This window comes from Hordeum vulgare, chromosome 6H (genome assembly GCF_904849725.1).
Source record: "Hordeum vulgare subsp. vulgare chromosome 6H, MorexV3_pseudomolecules_assembly, whole genome shotgun sequence".
NCBI classification, from domain to species: domain Eukaryota; kingdom Viridiplantae; phylum Streptophyta; class Magnoliopsida; order Poales; family Poaceae; genus Hordeum; species Hordeum vulgare.
Window position 1 is genome coordinate 229,420,538 of NC_058523.1, and position 7,901 is coordinate 229,428,438.

The 7,901-nt window shown below is 45.4% G+C and overlaps 1 long non-coding RNA gene across 1 annotated transcript; it reads right to left on the reverse strand.

Moving 5' to 3' along the window:
• Positions 1-4,180: 4,180 nt before the first annotated feature.
• Positions 4,181-7,509, reverse strand: LOC123403466. The gene is made up of 2 exons (XR_006611477.1): positions 7,061-7,509; positions 4,181-4,452 (listed from the first exon to the last, which is right to left on the reverse strand). It is a non-coding gene; the product is annotated as an uncharacterized LOC123403466 (long non-coding RNA).
• Between the last annotated feature and the right edge of the window lie 392 nt (positions 7,510-7,901).

Here is a 7,901-nt window from a genome sequence, read left to right on the forward strand (position 1 = left end):
GGCTTGTCAGAGGTCGTCCTTCTAGTGAACCGGTAGGGGCTTTATGATGTGGTGCCCCTCCTATAGACAATAATTGTGGACCATAAGTGATTGATGGTGTCACTCGTATGATCCTGGTAAACTACATATCGCAGGGGTTATTCTATGCCAAAAGCACGACGAGTGAGATTGGCGAGGATGGCTATGAATTCTCCATGCTCGGTTGCGGTGGTCTCGTTGCGAACGATGGGGTCAAACATCTTGGTGGTTTGGATATCAAGTTGATAATGAAGGTTGTGGTATGCTGAGGTGAGTCAAGGCTCTATTTATAGGCCAGTGGAGCCCTCCATTGCACTCTTGTGGATGGGACAACTCAGGTGTCAGCCACGAGCGCACGACCTATGAGCTAGGTTGATAGGTTGGGCACCAGCTGTCAAAAGATGTCGATTGGCCACTATGAAGGCTTGTCGGATGGAATGAGCTTGAATATGGACATGAAAGGACTCGTACGGTGTAAAAAATCTAGGGATAGCGACTAGGGTAAGCTAGGATTAGCCAAGGGTCAGCCTTGCACTGATATCAAGTGTGTCAGGGCCGGTTTTCTAGGAGACAAAATCCCAGCAAATACCCTCGCATCACCACCTGCCCCAAGATCTTTGTTTTCTGGTGGACACGTCCTTGATACAAATTGCCAAGTAGTAACAAGAATTTTAATACAACACCATATGATCTAATGAGTACAACAATGATTTCTAACAACGGATGACGTAAGCGACTTGTGGATCTCGAACATTGATGGGGCTGCATTCCCACATGAACGACTAACCTGGATAACCCCTATCTCACGTGGCTGGTATCTATGATTTCCAATGCTACGAGGGTGCCTTCATAGTATTATCCTCCCAATCATGATCTGACCAAGACAACAGTGAGGGACAAGCGAGGGAGTACGTTTGAATGTACTTGTAAAAATATGAACAAAAGACATAATAAAGGAGGCATGTTGCATGCAGTTATATTTCAAGTATAATCAACAATATTATGACGTGATGAGGATTAATCAAATAATATAATCATGTATAATACTACATTTTCATAGGAATTAAATGCTAGCTAACCAATTTTTAATGGTGTATGAATTGTATTGGCAATGAAAATTTTATAGTTGGGATTAGGAGGTAGAACCGTCCCGAAAGAACCCAACAGAGAACGTGAAAAAATGTTAAAGTCGGGCTTCTCAAGAAATGCCTCACAAAGGGCTTTTAAAGAAAGTAAAGTAGAACATACAAGTATCAATCAGAGCATAGGGTTAGTCCATAACAACATTAGTGGTAATAATCATCCATCATAGTCCTGATCAGTTCTTTGTTTAGTTAATTCCTTTGAATACCAACACTTTACACTTCCAAGACTGTAGCTCCTAACTGTAGACACGACTATTCAAATAGGTTTTATACTATACGGAGGTTTTACACTATTCCCACAAGTAAAGCATTTCTTTAGTCAACCCATTACATTGACTGATACCGATTACAGTCTTTGGGTTAAAAACACGCCTAACCAGCAGACACCAACTTAACTTCCTGATCCCAGGAATCACCCAAAGCAACAGTTAAGTAAAACTCTAAGTGGGAAGTCCGCAACCTACAATAGCATGGAATCACAATATTTATTACGCCTAAAAAAGTGGTGCTACCACTTTGGGCTCCAACTGGATACGCTCATTCCCCCGGACCAAGTGACATGCCTACGAGGGGCTCTCGTATCGTTCACTATGGTCCCTCTGTATGGTCTATGGTGCGTGTAGGGAAAGGGGTTGCCAACTTACTGAACTATACTCTACCCACAGCGGGAACAAGTGGTAGCATGAATCAAATTTGGGGGTTACCGAAACAAGACTTGATGTATCATTGACTCAGGAGGTTTGTATTGCCTACAATGATTAGTAGATATAATTCTTATTGGTACCCAACAGGGTCACCACATGGCATGTCCCAACATGCCATCACTGATCATTCTCTTCACAACGAGGTTCCTATTTTTATGGTCACTATTATTCATGACAAATTCTTTCCCGCAGATTAGACAGGACCAACATAATCATGTGTTGCATGAGGCAATAATAACATCCACATATGTTACATGTTTAAGTGAAATCAATTTGCTCGCAAGGGACCACACATGCATAATTATCCACATGCAATTTCATTTGTATTAAAATAAGCAGGATTCATATATTGTAGCAAACAATCACCAAGCAATCATCATATCAAATGTTTAAGATACTTGCCTTGGTATGTACTGTTGAGTACAACACCAAAGTTTTGAAGAAATCATTTTCCTATTCTCAAAATATACAAAATTCACATAAATCTAAAATAATTTTTGAAGAGTTGTTTGGATAATTTTGAAATAAATACTAGAATAAACTAGTTTGAAAAGTAAATAATGTTAGAAAAAGAATCAATGAGCAAGGAGTTGTAATTTAAAAGTTAGAGGTGTTCAAAGTTTGGTAAAATCTCTAGTTTTTATTTAAACTTCAGAAGAAAATGTTTTGGCATGGAATACAACTTCTAGAGGAGAAGACACACTTCAAGGAAATACACGTTCACCTAACAACATGGGCATGACCTAAGGGTCACTAACAGCGGGTCCCACGGGACAACTGGTAAGGTTTGACGAGTCCACCCTAGTGTCTCCCTCCTTTGGTCAAATGTAGTGCAGCCTCCAGTGATCCTTGGCCGCAAACGGAAGCACCCCTCAATGATCTCAACCCATCACAAGGCTGAGGAGGCCAAGCCAGTCCCGATGACATGCGGCACGGCCTCCGGGGTTCATCCGATTATCGACGACGTGCAATCCCGAGACCCTCCAGCGGAGGCAAAATTGGGACGTTGCCCTACGATCTTGCTGTGGTGAAATTAGTGTTGGAATGGGTTCGTGGATTTACGTGGGAGATAATTGAGGAAGAATTGGAGAGAGGAATGATTTGGGCGCGTTAGAATCGACCGAAATGTAGCAACAATTACCTCGACCAGAGGTCGAGAATACGACCATTTTCTGTCGTTTTGCTTCTACGGGAGTCATATAGAGGGAAGAGAGGATGTGTTAGTGAGTTGAGCAATCTCGTGTGTGTGTGGGGGGTGGATCTTTTATAGCCATAGAAGGTCGGTTTTGTGGAGGTGCTCTTAACCAACTCGGCGGGCTGCTTTGGTGGCTCAGAGATGAGCCAGGCGACTCGAGCAATGGCGTGCCAGACGACGGTGGGTCTGGCCGATGTTGGGCAGTGGTGGCCGGCACTAGTGGCCAAGAAGGGTTGTTAGCATGGTCCGGGTTGATCCGGTGATCTAGAGGAGGCGAGGGCGATCAAGAGAAGCGGTCGAGGGGCTATAAGGACTTGGTGCCGATGCAGTTCCCTATGTCCGCTCTGGCCGCGCTCTACACACGCTCGCGAGGTGCTCGACAGAGCGCCATGTCAACCTAGGCTGGCCCAAATGGGCTAAATTTTGGCAGGACGACATTTAACTACATGGGGCTAATGGTGGACATGCAAGTTTGGCCAAAAGGGCTAGTGCCACAAGGGTTTGCAAGCTCTCAACCATGCAAAGAAGGGGTTTGGTGAAATGCTATGGCCACATAAAATATTTTGTTGAAAGTTAAAATTGACAGAATGAGGCTTCATTACCTCATAGAAAGTGTGGTATGCTTTGTTGGACAAAGGGAATAATTTTCAAGTGCAAATTTTGGTGGAAATATTTGATGGTCTTACAAGAGGCAAATGGAGCTGACCCGCTGGACATAAGGATTTGGTTGTGTCGGGACCCTGATCCTAGGTCATAAGAACCTAGCCTTTAGCACAACACATCACTTTGCGGCCTCACACACAATTAACACCACGGCTGCCACCTTACTTGAGCCGGGACCGTTTGCGTCTTTTGGCTCACGTATGAGTATATGTCGCCAGCATTCGAACGACAGAGAACCCAGGTCGACGTGACTAGTTATAAACCTAAGTGGCACATCCGTACAGGGACATGCCGGTGATAGACATTTCCTCGAGGGGACAGACACAATAGCAAAGAAGGATAGATGTCGGTCAGTCAATGTGCCCGGAGCAGTAGCAAGCTACCAAGGCTCGGTGAAAGCACAAACATACACACAATGTGCACGATATGTGTAGATACAACATGGCATCGCAACATAACTCTACAACACATCATTTATTTATAAGGCTCCAAAGAGCCAACATAGTATAATGTTACGAACAGAGTGGGTCACATGAACCAACATTCAGAGCATACAAACATCAAGCGGAAGTTACAGGTCTGGGTACAGACATCTACTAAAAGCAGCTGGAAGAGCGTGAAAAGCTACAATGACCCTACCATAGGAGCCACATCACTATGTGGGTTCCCAAGCTAATCCATCCATGTTAACGTCAAGAGGTAAACGTAGAGAGAACAACGTCTATCCCTGCAAAAATTTAAATAAGCAACAATGAATACGAAGGTACTCACCCAGACCTACATGAGAACTAACTACATTTTCATCATGCATCAATGAACGGGATTGTGGGGTTACTGCAGAAATGCCAGCTTTGACCTTTGGCTAACCTAAACTACAACAATATTTCATACCTCTCTCGTATCCCTATGAGAAAGCATACACGAGTCCACGTATCCACCACATCAATACACCACCATGATGGATCGTCTCTCGCCATCCTACGAGAAGGCCATCCATAGCACACACACTTATCTGGACCATTTTAGAGCATCTGTTAAATTTGTCTATGAACCATGCAACTGTCTAAGTAGTCCATATCCGAGGATGCGGCTATTCGAATAGATAATTACCCTCAGGGGTGTACTTCGTCAAACATGCTCCCTCCACTTATCGCCATCTGCACATAAAACAAGCACCTCGGCAACCTTCAAGCGGAAGCCCAGCGAGGGAGTCGGCCATAGACGTTAACTCACAATGACTCACATCCAAGGCAGTCGCCCATCTGAGTTGAAACCCATAATGGAAGTCCACCGAGGCTTCCAACATGGCCTCAAACGATGTGAGCAGGGCCCCAAGCCGGCCCGATTGGGCCGTTCAACCACGTCGCAAGCCCGACAACAACCTATGAATGTTTCGAACCAATGTAACTCCTGGACTGAGAACAGAGAAGTTAATAGGCCAAGAGATCTCGTATTACCGAAGCCCAATGTGCGATAGTAGCTAGTCTTGGAACACCAACACAAGATCTCAGGTCCTAAGTGTGGCATCAATGAGACAACCCACCATGTACTCCTACATGGACTCTCATCTCTACCTTTACCGAAACTCCTATTAGGACATGATCATTCCAATTCATCATCCATATGATTAGACCAACTCAACTCTAAGCATAACAAGCATATCAGGGTAATGGCACAACATGGCTCAAGCATCTACCAGGTATGCTAGGTTGCTTGGTATAGTTGAATCATTTTGTCCTAATGCATTGAAATGAGAGCAAGAGCGAGAGAGTGGGATTGTATCGGAATGCTCAAGGGGAGGTTGATTGCCTGTTGATCAGAAAAACTCAGCTATTCTTTGATGTGGTTGATAACTATATCTCGCAAGTCTATCCACAAGATCAAACAAGGTACATATTAAGCACGACAAATGCTTCACGATGATGCATGAGTATTGCATGTTAATATGATGCTTGTTTTGTCTAATGCAGGTGACCTCAAATTAAATGGAAGTTATTTGATCCATATTGATCAATTCTAAACTGCATATAAAAACATTTAATGCCTTTAATGAAATTGACATATCCAGCAAGTTTAAGTGGTTCAAACATGCATGAAAATGCCACCATCAGATTCATTGGATTTTTCTCATAATTTTTCATATATAATTTATTTATTTGGAGCTATAGATTAATTTCTATTATTTTTTAAATTTAAGCCATTTTCTAGAATAATTTAAACTCAGAAAACAAATACCGTATCATGCTTGCATCAGCAAGTCAGCAACGCTAGCCCAGGTCAAACCTAACGTGCGGGGTCCGCACGTGAGCGATACAGGGACTAACCAGGGGTAAATGATGTGGCCATTAGTGTTGAAGCTATAGTCAATCAATATATGTTTTATATTGGTTCTGTTCTCGTGTAAATGCCAGCAGCTGATCCCCAAAAGGAAGCGATCAGGCTGAACTTCAGAACGCCTCCTTGCAATTGGTGTTTCGTTGGAAATAAGTTTCCAGTACGATTCGATGTAGGGACGTGAGAGCCAAGTTTTCCTTTGTTTTATCCAGTAGTACCAGACACATAGCTGGTAGTTAGTTTGTTAGGTGATCAGCGTGGCGGAATAATTAAATTGTTTATATATTATTTAGTTGAGACGGGAAAGAGGGAGAGTCCTTGCTACTTCGGTTTGTTTGGTAGGTCGGTATCGGAGACGTACTTTGCCTATATAACGGGCTGGCTATGTCCGATGTAAGGAGGTTAGTTTTTGATTGGAAGTTATGCAGAGAAAACGTCCCATGTCGGGGGACACCAAATATTGTCCTAGTTGTTGATCCATTTGAATTTTGTTGCTACCCTGCGTGGAGTTAATCTAATATATTCAACGCTAGTTTTTGATCTTATGGTCCTGCTTCTTTGCTCGACCAAAATTTCTTATTGCTGCTATTACCGTGAAAGATCGGGATGACGAATGACTCACCATTTAGTCGAGTCTATATCAGTTAATCCCGCATTGACCCAGCTTGGACCAGTTGTGGGGCCTAGCGTCAGTGGCTAATGGCATGTTAATTAGCGGCTAAACGGTCAACCACGTCAGAAGTCGTCGTAGCTTCGCCCGCGGCGACCAGAACAGCGGCGACAGTTCGTCGGAAATTGCTACGGGGCTTGGTTTGGAGCGCCGAGAGCAATGGGATGCTACCCAGGCTCGGCCGCATCCAGGGACAGGTGTGGCTGGTCGCGGGGGTGCCGGAGCTCGCCGACAATGAGCTCGTGGCGGCGGCCGGAGCTCGGCCACGGTGGGCTAGCGCTAGGAGGCGTAGGAGAGCAGGGAGAATGACGGAAAGTGCGAGGTGGCTGACCACGAGGCGGCTGGAGGTGACGGGGATCTCGGGGGAGCTCAAATCCTTGCGCATCAACAACGGATGTCTCTGGCGGCCGGAGATGGAAATTGTGGCGGTGATGGCGCTACAGGGCTCCTGTCTTCGATTCCCTTTGCTGGAAGGATGAGGGAGTCGCTGTGGTTCTTCTGGCATGCACAGGGGAGCGAGCAGGGGCCGGTAGCCGTGAATACGGCGAGCGGCGCTTGCGGTGGCGCTCGGGTCTTGGCGGGAGAGAGAGAAATAGAGCGAGAGAGATGACAGGGGAGGGGGAATGTGATGAGGACGTCGGGGCTATCGTGCTTGTTAGAAATAAATTAATTAGATTAATTAAAGGGTTAATCCCGCTATGTCGGTTGCTACTAGTAGCAACTGCCTCTTTTGTAACTGCCTTGTACCAGGGGTATATATACTCCCAATCCATCAATGAAAGCAATGTTACATCATTTTATCCTCTCTCTCGTTTTTACATTTCACACGTTATCAGCGCTCGCTCTGCCGAGAGCGACGGAGAGTCAAGAGAAAGGTGAGAATGGCAGGGAGAGATTTGTCCTCGCTTGCTTTTGCTTTCGCACGTTTCCTGCAGAAAGAAGACAGCCGCTTCACTCGCACGCAGCGCCACCGCATTGCACGTCGCCGTCAGGGTCTTGATGCAAGGAATGGCCCTCGCCGCCATTCCTTCACCAGGAACCACCGCCAGAACCGGAGTGGCCCTCATCGCCGCTTCTTCGCCGGGAACCACCGCCAGAACCGCCGTCGTGGGTATGCACGTCGAGGCAACCAGCCACTTCGTGGGCGTGCACCAACGGTGCACCAGGCTAGT